The 16,463-nt window shown below is 39.6% G+C and overlaps 1 long non-coding RNA gene across 1 annotated transcript in view; it reads right to left on the reverse strand.

Moving 5' to 3' along the window:
* Window positions 1-218: 218 nt before the first annotated feature.
* The window catches only part of LOC134353688 (uncharacterized), a 38,081-nt gene continuing 21,836 nt past the window's right edge, over window positions 219-16,463 (reverse strand). Inside the window, exon 3 of the long non-coding RNA XR_010019658.1 lies at window positions 219-424. This is a non-coding gene — a long non-coding RNA (uncharacterized LOC134353688). The remainder of the gene's footprint in view (window positions 425-16,463) is intronic.

Below are 16,463 nucleotides of genomic sequence, written 5' to 3' on the forward strand. Positions count from 1 at the left end.
ATTTGTATCCCTCCCATACAAATCTGTGGACAAGTGGAAAATTCTCTGAGGAAATAAAAGATTAATATTTTCATGACATTTGTCGAGCACCTTTTTGTCCCATAACAAACAACAAATAACACAAAATGGATCAATCATAAGCACATTTATTTTACTTGCAGCAAGGGGAGACTATCACCGCTCAAGTGGCGGTGATAGCCTCTGAGAAACAGACTGCATAGTCACTCCTTTATACAAAAGTACAGCTACCCATGCCTCAGTTCAGTTCAAGCAAAAGGTGCATTCAGTCCTGCTTAATCAATATGCATTTTATTCTTCCAGTAGTATATCTCCTGTTCTGCAGTTTGTCAAGGACTCAGGTTCCATCAGCATAATGTTGCATGAACACTATCAGCAAAGCACTCTGATGCAATACAGGTTCCACCTAGTTACAGAAAAAAATGTCATTTTGTTAGTACAGGTAAAGTACATTTCCACACTAGGTTGTAGCAATTAAAGCACTACAGGGGCACCTCCAGCAGGAGTCACACTAATGACCAAATTTTCATAATAAAATTATTTCAGATGAGCTTTAACTTTCACCAAAGCACTCCAGAAACTATAGAACAAAGTTTTAATTAAAGGATGTCAATATGTGTGCAAAGCAAGTCCTAGTAAGTGTACAAAACTTGAATAAATTACCTTGTGCAAGAACAAAGATTATTTAGGTACTATTCCTCTGGTGTCTAATTAAGAGATCAACTTGACACAATGCACTTCCACCCTCAGAATGACTGAAGACCATATCCAAGGATTCACAATCTGACAATTTGTTGGAAAGGATTCTGTAAATATTTACTTGATTCCCCACAGTTAGGTTTGACCCACATCCCCAAGTCATTATCCATGCTAGGTCAGCTGCTCCCTATTTATTTCTGAACATCCTTCCTGTATCCTTTCACTACAAGAATTCACCTCTCAAAATGTGCTTTCTTAAAAAATGCTCTGGAATGTCATTTATTTATTTATTTTGTGATACAGAGCATAACAGGCCCTTCCGGCCCAACGACTCACCTACCTAACCCTAGCCTAATCACAGGTCAATTTACAATGGCCAATTAACCTACTGACCGGTGAATCTTTGGAATGTGGGAGGAAACCAGAGAACCTGGAAGAAACCCACGCATTCAGGAGCATACGTACAAACTCCTTACAGTAGTGTCGGAATTGATCTCCAAACTCCGACACCCAAAACTGTAATAGCATCACCCTAACTGCTACGCTACCATCACTGTAATGCTCCTCAGCTTCCAAAGATTCATTGGGTTGACCCATAACACAGACCCCAATTATTTCTGTCTCAGAGGCAGATTTTCCATTCGTTCTTGCCATGGTTTAGGTAGCATGCATTTTTTTTGATGCAACTTAATTAACTTCAACAGTTTTAAGTACAATTTAGTGCTCTAGGTGTTTTCGATGTTTAATCATTTAAAAAATTATAATTTAATTGAAAATTTTACTTGCAATATTAAATTCACAAACATTCAAGCCATTTAACAATTTTGACAGTCAGATCAGCCCAGCTAAGTTTCACAGAGCAACTGTCAAAGTAAATTTGTGGAGATTACGGTCAGATTGGAACCAGCTTCTTTGATAGTGTTTTCCAAGGGATCGGGATTTAGGGCTAAAAGCATGAGTGGCTTTCCTTGATTCTACTCCAAGCAAATTCCAGACCCTGACCTTTCCTTTGCTTTCAGTTGAAACTTGGAAAAATAAAAAAAGGATTTCAATTTGCTAGTAGTTTCTCATAATATACAACACTAGACAGGAAAAGCCCTCTCTTAGTTTCTAATCTCTTCAAGGCCTAACATCTCCCCATCTCTGTAAAATCTTTCCAGTTTTCCAATTCTCTATGCTGCTCTAGTTTTCCTTTCTCAACCACTAACAGTTTTGCCTTCATTTTCCCATGGCCAATGAATGATTATTCATTTAATAATTCATTCTGTCTCTCTGTTGTTCCCTACGATGTTCTTTAAAACCTATTAATTTCACCTGATATTTGATCACCTGAAGCAATACTTAACAAATGTGATTAGTTTCCAAACTGCATATGATAATGTTCCTGAGAGCCTTGAGAAGGTTCAAAGGCCCAGAAATTCTTTTGTGCAACTAAAAACATACCATTGCATCCAGTTGGAAATAAAATTAATCTGGGCACAATTAATGAATTAATTAAAAATAATATATTAGTTACCCTTTCTCTTAATTGCACCTTGTAACTGTGATTAATTTTGTAACATTAAAAATAAAGAGGAAGTGCTCTCATTTCAAATCTCCAGATCAGAAATCCCATTCAGATGATAGGAATTCTTATCCTATACCAGATGAACTAATTCCAGGACATACCTGGAAGTGGCTGAAGACCAGCAACAGGCAGCTTAATTCAATATTTCAATGGTTCCATTTAATATCAGAGAATGTATACAATATACAACCTGAAATTCCTGCTCTCCGCAGACATCCTCAAAACAGAATACTCCAAAGAATAAATGACAGAAAAATCTTCAGAACTTCAAAGTCCTCTGCCCTCTCCCACACACAAGCAGTATCAACTCTCCCTCCACTTATTCTAGCAAAAAGCATCAGCATTGCCACAACCCACTATGCAAGTGACAACAAAGCCCCAAAGAGAGACCATGGTCTTCAGTCCATCAAAAACTACTATTCATCGCAACAGTTAGACATCCCTCGAGCTCTCTGTGTATATAACAAGGGAGGGAGAGGTATCACTCCTTCCACAGTGAGAGGGAGACAAACAGTCGCTATTTCGATGTTACAGTCTGTAGGGCCATTTTTATTTCATGGTTCCCCCAACTTGAGGATTGGCAGCAAACTCTTACTCACCATTGAGAGGGAGAGAGCGGGGTCTCGCTCTCTCTCTCTCTCTCTCTCTCTCTCCCCTCTCTCTCTCTCCCCTCTCTCTCTCTCTCTCTCTCTCTCTCTGTCTCTCTCCACAGTTGCTTCCTGACCCATTGAGTAACTCAGCAAAAACAGTATTGTACACAAGGTATTCATGGCATTAAATATAAGCTACCTGCTTTTGCAGCTTAGATTTCTCAGAACTCTACTTGGTTAACTTGGTTTGGATCTGCAAGGGAAAAATTGCTGGCTTGAAATGACGATATTGGGTCAGAAAATCCTGCTGACAGAACTACTGAGAACCTTCGATAGTTGGCAAAGCTTCATTATTCTTAACTTTCTTTCCTACAATTATAACATGTACCATGAATGCATGGGTGCACATTGTAAGTGCTAAGGAATCTCAGCAGGTTTAGGCCCTACCACTAGAAACCTTGGAATCTAGCAGCAGAGCATACTAATAGCTTAACTGGCATTCAAATTCTTCCACATTTGCATTTGTTTGCACAGGAGATCTCAGCTCTCGGGCAGTTACAGAGAGAATTACAGAGAGAATTATTGGCAGTTCCACGCTGCTTGCTCTCTTTAAGAAGAACTAAAAGATCTCATGGGAAACTCTGAAGAATAATGAAGAGTTATTGCTGTTAAATAACACAAGAAAGCTTATATTTTTGTGATTACCATATTGCTGTTTGCATGCACAAATCGGTTGCTCTATTTCCTACATTACAACAGTGATTACCCATCAAAATTATTTCATTGGCTTTAAAGCAATTTGGGACATCCTAAAAGGGACTTGAAAGAAACACATAAATGTAAATCTTAATTACTTTCAACATAAATTATCTTCACTTATTTTGACTACTGTTTATTAGCATGCATTAAATCTTCCCGTGACACACCAACCTACTTAAAATATGAAGTCCACAAATACACTATCACTAAACAAAACAATTCTGTTCTGTTTCTGCATTTACCATTCAGAAAGTATTTCAGTTTTGCACAATATTTTGTAGAATCTCAGTATTTTTTGTAGCATTTTGTTTTTTGTTTCAGATTTCTAGCATCTGCAGTGTTTTCGGATTTTCGAATTATATGATTGGATTTATATTTTTGCCCGTCTTATATAAATGTCTTGAATGAAGCGACCAAGGCTGAAATTGTGAATTTTGCTGATGGCATAACGTTGGTAAAAAACTAAATTGAGAAGATGAAATTAGGAGGCTACAAACGATAGGGATAGGTTAAGTGAGTAGGAAAAGATCTGAGCAAAGAAGCACAATTTCACCTCATTATTCCTTTCTTCTTGCACTACTTATATATTTTTGTAATTTATGGCTCTTTACTGCTGCCACGAAACAAATTTCATGTCATTTGTCAATAATAATAAATCTGATCCTGGTTCATTTGATTCTGATTTTCACAATGTAAAACTGTACATTTTAGCTGGAAAATATAAAAAAAGCATACTAAGTAAAAAGCGGGAGATTACCAGCAGAAAATCAATGAGTCTGAGTGCATGGACCTCCACCACCCAGGTCATGCTCTTTTCTTGCTGCTGCCAACAGGGAGAAGGTATAGGGGTCTCAGGACTCACAGCACCAGGTTCAGGAACAGTTATTACCCCTCAACCATTAGGCACACCGAGGTTAATTTCACTCAAGTTCACTCGCATCATCACTGACATGTTCCCACAACCTACAGACTTACTTTCAAGGAACCTTCATCTCATGTTCTCAATATTTATTGCTTATTTATTGAAATATTTATTTATTTATTATTATTATTAATTTTTTCTCAGATCAAGCTGGTAAAACCTGAAGTAAAGGCATAGCCAAGAACACTCATTTCTTAATTGCTGGGAACTTTAGGACTATTCGAGTGGTATTTAGTATTGTGGTTTTCTGAGCTTTTACATACTGCGGCGCAGCCCTAATTATTCAATGCTATTGCGTAGTGTCTTTGGAATAATACCAGATGTACGTAGCACTATCGGGACGAAGTTCATGTTCCAGGGTCTTTCAATTTTCTCTTTTAATTCAGCACATTTCTAGTGTTTTTCAATTATTGATTTCTGTAAGTTATGTGTGTTTGGAATGGCTATATCTATTAAGTAAATTGTTCTTGATTGTTTTTCCTTTGTTATTACTGTATATCTAGACAGTTATTATGGGTTGTCCTATCTGTAATAATGGATCATTCGTAACATAATTTATGGGACTCTGACTCTAAAACTGGGTCAAGCTTGTATTTATAGTAAGATATGTTTTCCCTTATGAGTTTGTGCTTTAAAGCAAGATTTTGGTGAACGATGTTTGCCAGTTGATTCTGCCTGTGTAAGTAATCAAAGTGAGTTAAACTGGTGCAGGTTCCTATAATGTGTTGGATTGTTTCTGGTTTCTCTAGGCATTTTCTACATTTATTGTCTTGAATTTGTTGGTCTTTTATTATGTATTTTTGTTATTTTTTCTGGTAACTACCCGGTCTTGTGTTGCCACAGGGAACCCTTTGGTTTCTGGCAAGAGGTCCCCAACTCTGAGCCAGGCATACAACGCTGCCTTGTCGATATCTAGTCTGTTCAGATTGTGGGGATATCTTCCATGGAGGGTCACGCTCTTCCATTGGTTAACTGATTTCTTCATTTTTCTGGGTTGTGCTCTCATTTAAGTTTCATGGTGTATACTTCTTATCAGAATCACATATGCTCATATAGCATGATGAATCCTTTCAATTAATATATACCTTCAAAATATTGCAGGATATTGGTAGCTTGAGTTGGCTATTTGGAAACTTAGTTGATCACCAAGCTAGGCAAAATGTTTCCAGCCATTTCAGCTCCAGTCAAGAAGCCATCATCAGTGCACAGTTGCTGGCTTATATACTCCACCGGGGTCTGAATGGATATTGATTAGGTGTCGTGATCTGGTTGTCTGGTTCAAAACCCTGTGAACAGGTTAGCAATAGAAGATTCTGATTGACTAGCTTCAAGAGAGGTGCATTGGAAGCATTTCCCTCTCTGTCCAAATCCCAAGGTTACCAGCGATCCGTCAATTGTGACATAATTCTTTCTCTTTTCTCCTTAAGGGTTCATATACCAGATCTATATCAATGTGTCTGTTGACGGTTCCTTCCATAGAGTACCATGCTTCGAGAAATTCTCTTTCTTTTCTTGCCCTTGCTACAGCCCTTTCAGTTCATCTGTCTGCTGAGGGAGAAGGGATAACATTAGCAGCTTGCAGCTGAATTGGCTCACTGCAGTTTTCAATCTCCATGTCAAGTGTTGTTGAAACTTAAATCTTGATGCTGAAAAGAACCCTGAGAAGCTCTAAAAAAGCAAGGATGATTTTTGACTTCACATTTCTTAACCATTAAGACAAAAAATAAAAATTAGTCAAGAGAAATATCAGGTTTCCCCTCAGGGAAAGAGGGAAAATTATTACTGCATAGCTGTACTGTTAAATCATTGCTGGAAATTATAAATAACTTCATATTCATGTGCAATCTGGCTTCTTTTGAATAACATTCATCCACATATATAGTATATTTTGGAAGAAGGCCCCACAGAAGCTTCCTCATGAGGTGGCAAGAAGCCCAAGATTGCCACCCTTACAAAGTGCCTCTGTAATCACTTTTTAATGAATATGATTCACATAATCCTATATACTTCAGCAGTGAAAATCCTAAATTCATTTTACGAAGATTCATTTTCTAAGTCAGTTTAAAACAATATCAAATGCTAATCATGTGAGGATGTAGGGGTAGATCTGGATTGAGTACATTGTAATTAAATTTGGAAATTAAGAGGTGTAGGACATTTCCGATGTAAAACATGCCGAACATCATAAATGTGTGCTCATAATCATTGATAACATGAAGAACAAGCAAATTATGATGTCAATTCAGATTCAAATTCAGATTTATTTATCACATGTATATTGAAACATACCGTGAAATGTGTTAACAACCAACATAACCAAGGATGTGGTGGGGGCAGCTGACAAGAGTCACCAGACATTCCGGCAGAAACATACCATGGCGACAATGCTGAACACAACACAACAACATAGAACAACACAATCAGCAGCAACAACAGAACAAGCCAAAAAAACCACAAAACAAGCCTCAATTCCCACCCTCCAACCCCACCCCCCCCAACACCTCCACAGACACATAGGCAGGCCTCAGACCCCAGAACAGGTCATCTCTGGGCCTTCAGTCCTTGGGCCTAGACTCTCAAACTCACAGACCGCCAGTCTCCAGTCTCTGGCCTGGACTTGCAGGCAATTGGAATACAAACGTGATTTGATTCCAATGACAGAATTTTCTTTTTTTAGGCAACATCTTATCTTGAATTTCCATGACTAAAAGCTATATTAAATAGAATGAAAAAAACACTAATATTTGCTACTAAAAGAGATATTGACCTATTTGCAGAGCAGTGGAACCTTCTTGCTTTTGGTGAAATTATACGTGTATTTGGAACCTCTCTCTACTTGACTGAAACTTACATGACAACATGGCAACAACCACTGGCTGGACAAGCATTGAAATATTTCTATTTACTTAGGTATCCAATACATGCTGAAACAAATTGCTTACAGATGCATACTTCATCTAGTAGTCAAATATGGCTGGGCGAATAAAGATAGGTCACCCACAGCCAGTCGTGAGGATGGAAGAGGAGAAAGAGGAAGAAGAGAGCTCATTGTAGACGGTGGTTACTGGCGGTGTTTGTGTGCAAATCTTTGCTCATTCTCAGCAAGAAAAATTGTAGGTAATATACCCATTTCGTAAAAACGATCATGACTGAAATCTGCCATCTGCTGCAGCCCAATGTGAAAGTGAAGGCCAGACAAGGACAACATTTCTAATGGGTCTGACTCCTTCCAGGCTACTGCTGGAGATGACAAGTAATATCCCATAGTCTGTAGTGCACACTTACATTAATGTTCATTACACATGAAAAAACAGTATAATCTCATTTCATCAGGCTAAGCACAAGTAGTCATGATGAGGAAGGCTTGTGTTGATGGCTGGCTTTCAATGATGCAGTGTCCTTCTTGTGGTGGTTTTCACTAAACAAAGTTTCCCTCAGTGTTTCAGACCAGGAGCATCACACTATGAAGCTGAATGTCTACTATTATGGCATAGTTCTGATTCCCCATTATAAAACTGTCCAGTGCAACACCTGCACTTGACCACTCAATGCAAGTCAAAATCTAAGTATTCACTTGTGATTTGATTATGATCTAGAATCAGTTGTGTGTATGGAGCAAACACAAGGAGATACTGCCTCAGAGAAAATCATAACATCACAGAGCACAACATAATCAAGTAATACTTACTGTGTGTGCTCGACACCAAGGATCCCTGCAGTGCAAATTGAGCAAAGTTTGTTATATTACTCCACATTACCTCATCATATATATTGGCAAATGATCTATTATTGTCACATGTACCGAGGTACGGTGAAAAACTTTGTTTTTTATGCCAACCAAACATATTATTTCATTACATTAGTGCATCATTTAGCACAAGGGAAGACAATAGCAGAATGCAGCATAAAGTGTTGCAGCTACAGGGAAAGTACAGAACAGGCAGATAGTATTTTGCATCAGTCTTCACTGTGGAAGGCACTAGCAGTATGGTGGAAGTTTTTGGTGTTAGGGGTTGTGAAATGTGTGACGTTACCTGAACTAGACAGAGGTTCCTGGGAAACTGAAAGGTTTGAAGGTAGATAAGTCACCTGGACCAGATGGTGTACACCCCAGAGTTCTGAAAAAGTTGGCTGAAGAGCTCGTGGAGGCACTAGTAAGGATCCTTCAAGAATCATTAGATTCTGCAATGGTTCCGGAAGATTGAAAAATTGGTGAAAAAGCAGTGGCTGATTGGCAGGAGGCAAAGAGTGGGAATAAAGGGAGCCTTTTCAACCTGACCACTGGTAACTAGTGGTGTTCCACTCAGGGTCTTTGTTGGGACTGATTCTTTTTATGTTATATGTCAAAATGAACTATCTCAGCCTGCTAGAGTCTACAGCATAGAAACAGATCTTTTAGACTACCATGCCCTTATTGGCATTTACAGTTACCTTATCTAGTTCAATTTATTCTCCATGTAATTCCCTCAACCTCAATACAGACTTTTTTCACCCAGTCAAACACACAGAGTAATATACGGTGACCACTAATGTACTAGCTTAGACATCTGTGGAATGCGGTAAGAAACCAAAGCACCCAGATTGAAATCCACATAGTCACAGGAAGGGCATGCAAATTCAACACAGACTGCACCAGAGATCGGAAATGAACCCGGTAGCTGGAGCCTTATTAGCCATGCACTGTTTCACCCCAATGTTAGATCTGGACAGTGGAGATGCTAATAGCCAAGCAGAGATGGTGGCCGTAGAAGCCATTAAAATCAATGGCAAAGAGATATGGATAGTTTGCTATTAATTAAAGGAAAGAGAATCAGCCTCCTTAGTTTAAGCTTAATACGGCTTATCTGAGAACGGATATCAACTAAAGGAATTAAGGCAGATGGTAAAGTGGTAGTACTGGTACCATTTGTTTCCATTTGGAACTTGACACTACATCTTCAGACAATGCCAAGGGTTAGCATATAGAACAAAAACCAAAGGAATCAGGCTAAAGCACTAAAATAAATGGGAAGTAAAGTGTATTTTGACAAGAGAAACCACTTTTTAAAATATACTAGTTATAATTGGACAAGTAAGAAAGGAACCATATGACAGCAATTTTACTAAGATCGGGATTGAGGATAATACAGTTGGCTGTGAGAAGGACCATATAATTAATCTGTCAACATGGAACATGCTGTTGTCTATGTATGCATGCACATACATACTGTGTTCCTAGACAGGTGAATTGTGTAGCGAGATTAGAGCAGTGGGCTGAGTACACATCCCTGAGGCGTATCAGTTTTGAACACCTCCTCCTTGCTGACAATCAACACTGGCGCACCTCAGGGATGCGTGCTTAGCCCACTGCTCTGCTCTCTCTGCACCCACAATGGAGCAGCTAGGCACAGTTCAAATGCCATCTATAGAGTAGCCAAAGGCACAACTACGAGGACGCGTACAGGAGGGAGATAGATCAGCTGGTTGAGTGGTATCGCAACAACAACCTTGCACTCAACATCAGTAAGATCAAGGAATAATTGTGGACTCCAGGAAGGTGAAGTCAAAAGAATACAGAATGGTCCTCTCTGAGGGATCAGCAGTGGAAAGGGTGAGCAGAGTCAAGTTCCTGGGTGTCAACATCTCTGAAGATCTATCCCAGGCCCAACATATTCATGTAATTACAAAGAAAGCACGGCAGCAGCTATATTTCATTAGGAGTCTGAGGAGATTTCATATGTCACCAAAAACTTTCAGAAATTTCTACTGATGCACCATGGAGAGAATTCTAACTGGTTGCATCTCTCTCTGGTATAGAGGGTGCACTGCACAGATTTGGAAAAGCTGCAGGAAATTGTAAATTGAGCCATCTCCATCATGGGTACTGGCCTTCCCAGCATCCAGGACACCTTCAATAGGCAATGCCTCATAAAGGTGGTATCTATTATTATTAAGGATTTCATCACCTAGAACATGTCCTCTTCTCATTGTTGCCATCAAGGATGAAATACAGGAGCGTGAAGGCACACACTCAGAATTTCAAGAACAGCTTCTTCCCCTTCGCCATTAGATTTCTGAATGGGCAATAGATTTCCATGAACACTACTCCACTATTTTTTTCCTTCTCTTTTTGTTCTAATTATTTAATTTTTTTAATGTACAAATACAAATACCTGGGGATCCTGCAGGTGCATGAAGCCATGATGAGCACACAAGGAAGGCTGCAACATGCAAGTACAGTGAGACAGGTCCTAAAAAGCCAGCTGAACGGGCAGAACTAGATCAGAGCCATCAACACCTTCGCCCTGCTAGTCATCAGATACCCAGCCACAATAGTGTGCAGGCCAAGGAACAAGCTGGAAGCCATTGCCATCAAGACCTGGGAACTACGAACAATACGAGGAGGATTCCATCCAAAGTCCAACGTCAAGTGACTGTATATCTCCCGGAATAAAGCAATTTAGGTACAGTACTTGGAAATGCCAAGGTCAGAGTCCTGGAAGAAATGTCAAACACCCATAAGTATATCAGGAAGATGGCCCCTAAGGATGACCTGCGTGGAGAATACCTCAGACAGCAGGCATGGGACATGGAAGTGAAATGGGTGAAGCAGAGCCCGAGGACCAGAGGCCATGGCAGGACAAGCCACTGCACAGGATGTATCATCACCAGATATCAGAGATGGCTGACATAAGAAAGTCCTACCAATGGCTGAAAATGGCAGGGCTGAGGGACAGCACAGAGACGCTGCTCATAGCTGCACAAGAACAGATGCTGAGCACAAGAGCAATAGAAACAGGGTCTATCACACCAGACAAGACCCAAAATGGAGACTGTGCAAGGAATCCGCTGAAACCATCCAGCACATAGTAGCAGGGTGCAAGATGCAGGCAGGGACAACGTACATTGAATGGCACAACCAAGGAATTGTGTACAGGAACGTCTGCACTGATTACGGTTTGGACCCTCCCAAGTTCAAATGGGAAGCACCTGAGAAGGCAGTGAAGAAGGACAGAGTTAAGATCCTGTGGGTCTTCCAAATACAGGCCGATGAGCAGGTACTGGTCAACCAACCAAACATAGTAGTACCAGACAAGGAACAGAAGAAAGCAATGGTAACGGATGTGACGATGCCGAATGACAGTAACATCAGGAACAAAGAATATGAGAAGCTGGAGAAATACCAGGGCTTGAAAAAGCAGATAGAAAGGATGTGGAAGGTTAAAGCCAGAGGTAATCCCAGTGGTGATAGGAGCACTTGGAGCAGTGACACCTGGACTGGGAGAGCGGCTCCAACAACCCAGTGAACAACATTTGAGATCTCAATCCAGAAGAATGCACTACTAAGAACAGCAAGGAAGTTGCACTGAACCCTCTAGCTCCAGGCTTCTAGTAGAGGATCTGAGATTGAGGAGTAAATACACATACACACCTCTCATAAGGGGTGAGAAAAATAATTATGTACATGCATCTTATTGTAATTCAGATTTTTTGTTATTAGATATTGTAATGTACTGCTGCTACAAAACAACAAACTTTACAACACATGCCAGTGATATTAAATCTGATTTTGTTTTGTGCCAATTTCACAAATACAGGCAAACCCCAAGTTACATAAGCATCTGCTCCTGAAAACTGTCCATAAAGAGAATTGTTTGTAATGAACAGAAATGTCCATTTATGGACAGAGAAATTAACCTTTTATGTAGTGTAAAGTTAATAATTATTAATGACTATTAGGGTTTATGATTTTCAACTGCTTCTGATTCCAGTCTTAAGTGAAGTTTGAAATAATAATTTCTCATGGGGATGCTTTAGATTATTGTTTGATCTGGGAAGAAATATCAAATTATTGTGAAATGATAATATTTCAATTTCTCTTGATTATGCAGTTTAACAAAAGTATGGTACTAACAACATCCTCAGATTGATGTACACACAACTACTGTGTTTTTGCACTGCCGTAGGTTATTGATAAAGGAAGATATCACCAAATTTCTGGCTTGGGAGAAAAAAGTTTTGTGTTCTTTTTAGGTTGCAGTGATTTTGTATTTCAAAAGGATTAATGGCAGCCAACCTTACTTTTGACATGGAAGAGTTTGGGTAAGGTCACAACACCACAGGTCTGGTCTTCCATAACCTGGGACTGCCTGTAGTCTAAAATATTTAATTTGCAGCAACTTTTTAGATATGCAACATGTAAATAATTTGTCTGCAAAATAAAAACCTGACCACTTGGTATATATCTGCTGCATCTGAACATATATGAAGGCATTACAAACTGATGGGACATGGATGGTAAGTTTTCATTTAAGATTATTGAAGGACATTAATAGGTCTCACTTGGCAAGTTTTAAGTAGCTTGTCACACCAAAACTATTTTTTCACATGGATGACTTTAATGTGTACAACAACCTACAATGGCAAGGAAGATGGCATTACACATGCACCAAGTGTAGTTATACCACAATTAAATGGTGGGGGGGTTTGCAGCTTGGCTGTCTTGACAGATTATATTGAAAGCCTTGGGTGTGTATGAAAACCACTCGGTTTGTATATCAAGCCAACATATCCTAAGATGGAACGATATGGCGAAACTGTGATAACCTAAAGAACATGGAATGGAAGTGTAAAAAAATTCCTCAGAGATATTGCCCCAGCATCATAGGGCAGATTACAAATCCTATCCTATCCTGCTACGCAGTGTGAAAGGTATCTTATTTAAAGTTGTGCTAAAACTGTAAAGCCACTTGAAATAAATGAACTAGAAACCAGAAGCAAGGTGAAATAACTTGTGAAAGTATTGTTTCACTGAATAACTTACCCTTTGTAATTTTCTAGTTTCTTTGCTTTTTTGGATCTTGCCTTAAACATTGAGCTTGTGTGTAAACTAATGAATATACTCAAAGTAGACAAACATTCAAAATTTGGCATTTATACTTTGCATGTCAAATTACTATATTTATCCAAAAAGTGCTAGGGAATTTCATCTCTAGTGGGAAAGGTCTGACTGATAAAAATCAAGCGAGATTAAGAGCACTTTTACTGTACTGTACCTTTAAGGTTCAAAGTAAGTTTATTATCAAAGTGCATATAATATCACCATATACAACCTTGAAATTAATTTTCTTGTGGACATGCACAATAAATCCATAATAGAATCAATGAAAGACCGCACCAACTTGGACATTCAAGCAGTTTGCAAAAGACAACAAACTGCAAATACAAAAAGGAAAAAAAAAGCACTAAAGATCAAGAGCCTGAGATGAAGAGCCTTTGAAAGAGAGTCCATGGGTCGTGGGAACATTTTAATGATGAGTCAAGCGAACTTGAGTGAAGTTGTCTCCTTTGAGACTGATGGTTGAGGGGTAGTAACTCTTCCTGAACCTGGTGGTGTGAGTCTTGAAGCTCCGGTACCTTCATCCCAAAGGCAGCAGTGAGAAAAATTACATGCTTCAGAGTGCAGTGAGAGTAATTCAAAAGAAGCATATTTAGAAGTATTGTACGTAGCCCACTGAATGTTGACATGGTTCACCAGTGCCACCTTGTTTCACATAGTAATAAATTGGTCAAAAGATATGACTACCCAGAAAAAGGCATTTTCTACAGGTACTCACATGTTACCAGATACACAAATGGAGAATATTTATAAACTTGAGAAAGTCTGCAGATGCTGGAAATCCAGAGCAACACACACAAAATGCTAGAACTTAGCAGTCAGGTGGCATCTATGAAAATGAATAGATAGTTGACATATCAGGCCAAGACCCTACGTTGACTGTCTATTCATTTCCATAGAAGCTGCCTGACCTGCTGAGCTCCTCCAGCATTTTGTGTGTGTTGCACTGGAGAATATTTAGCACAGAAAAACAATTTGATACTGGTGCTTCCCAACTTGCAATAAGATTTGCTTTTTAACTGCACAAGGAAGATGCTTCATAAAAATGGGAGCAGAATACTTAGTGACATCACAATAACGTTTATCTTAACGTCAACAAAACAAAAGAGCTGGTCATTGAGTTGATTTGTGGCGGGAGGGGGGAGTTGCTGGAGGTGTTGAGGTTGAGAGGGTTGAGAGCTTCAAGTTTTAGAACTAAACATCACCTGTAGCCAGTCCCAGTCCAAGCATGTTGCTGTCATGGCCCAGAACACTCACCAACACCTCCACTTCCTCAGGAGGCTACAGAAATTTTGCATGACCCCATCGACCCTCGCCAATTTTTATCGATGAAGTTTAGAAAGCATTCTCCTTTTTGCATATTGGCTTGGTATTCCAGGTGCTCTACATATGACCACCAGTCTCCTCTCTGTGGACTCTGTCCGTCCTTCTGAATGGCACAGTGAAGCAGCCAGCATAATTAAAGAACCCACCTGGACATTCTCTCTTCTCCCCTCTTTCATCAGGCAGAAGGTGCAAAAGCTTCAAAGCATGTGCCACCATGCTCAAGGACAGCTTCTATCCCACTGTTATCTGACTCTTGAATTGAACTTTTGTACAATATGATGGAATCTTGACCTCACAACCTACCTTGTTATGACCTTGCACATTATAATCCACCTGTGTTGCACTTACTTTGTACTTTATACTGCATCCTGTTTTTGTTTTACCTTGTATTACCCGAATGCACTATGTAATGATCTGATCTGTAGAAACAGAATGCAAGACAAGCTTTTCACTGTATCTCGGTACCTGTGGCAATAATAAACCATTACCAATAGAATAACTGATGTTCCTCTCAACTGCAACATCTGACTCCATCATCCGAGGACTACCAAATTCAGAATATTAAGTAGGAAGAAGAAGAAGAAGGAAGCCCTTAACTCTGGGTGGAGTCATCGGGACGCCGTCATCACGGCGTTTTTTTAGCAGGCTTTCTTATTTTTATGAGGCAGAGTTGCTAGCTCAATGCTCAACCCTGCACGGATGGAAAGCGTGCAAGGGAGCCGGCTGGATTCAAACTCGGGGGCCTTCGCTCGGAAGTCCGGCACTGATGCCACTATACCACCAGCCGGCGTAGTAGGAAGAAGTATGAGAAAATAATTCCCTCATGTGGAAGGCTGTACTATCACTAGTTCAAAGAAGAGGCATTGTTTCTTCAGCTTATGTTGAACTTCACAGAGCCAGTGTAGGAAGCTAACAGTAGGAGATGCTTCTCTCCCTCAGTGACCTGGGGTGCCAAACACTCTTTCTAAACCAATGTACCGTCCTTGGACTCACCTTACACTGCACGCTGTCAGAGCAGTGCTGCCAGGATAATCAAGGACCCACCCAGCCAACTCTCTTTTCATCCCTCTTCCCTCCAGGAGAAGGCTCAGGAGCTTGAAGACTCGTATGGCCAGATTTGGGAACAGCTTCTTTCCAACTGTGATAAGACTGCTGATCGGACCCTGACCTGGATCTGGGCCATACCCTCCAAATATCCAGACCTGCCTCTCGGTTTTTTTTGCACTACCTTACTTTGCATTTTTCTATTTTCTATTTATGATTTATAATTTAATTTTTTTTAATATTTACTAATTTTTACTATTTTTACTATTTTTAATATTTAATATTTGTAATCCAGGGAGCGGAAAGTGCAGAATAAAATATCATTGTGACGATTGTACATTCTAGTATCAATTGCTTGGTGACACTAAAGTATGAAGTATAAAGTATAGATGAAGTAGCAATTTAACTATTGTTCTTCTATAGCGTATAGCATTCAATGCACATGATACAATTGCCTTGGCTTTAGGGAAGTCAACCCCAGTTTGCTTGAAAGTTTTCCAAACTCCATTTAGTCCACAAATTACCCCTGAGCTTTCTGTTGTTGGCAATTTAATTCCCCATTACCACCCTTACTCTGGCCTCTGTCTTTTGCCTCCTACACTGTTCCTTTGAATCTCAATATAAGCTGAAAGAACAGCATCTGAACTCCAACAAAGGCTT

Source organism: Mobula hypostoma, chromosome 11 (genome assembly GCF_963921235.1).
Source record: "Mobula hypostoma chromosome 11, sMobHyp1.1, whole genome shotgun sequence".
Classification (NCBI taxonomy): domain Eukaryota; kingdom Metazoa; phylum Chordata; class Chondrichthyes; order Myliobatiformes; family Myliobatidae; genus Mobula; species Mobula hypostoma.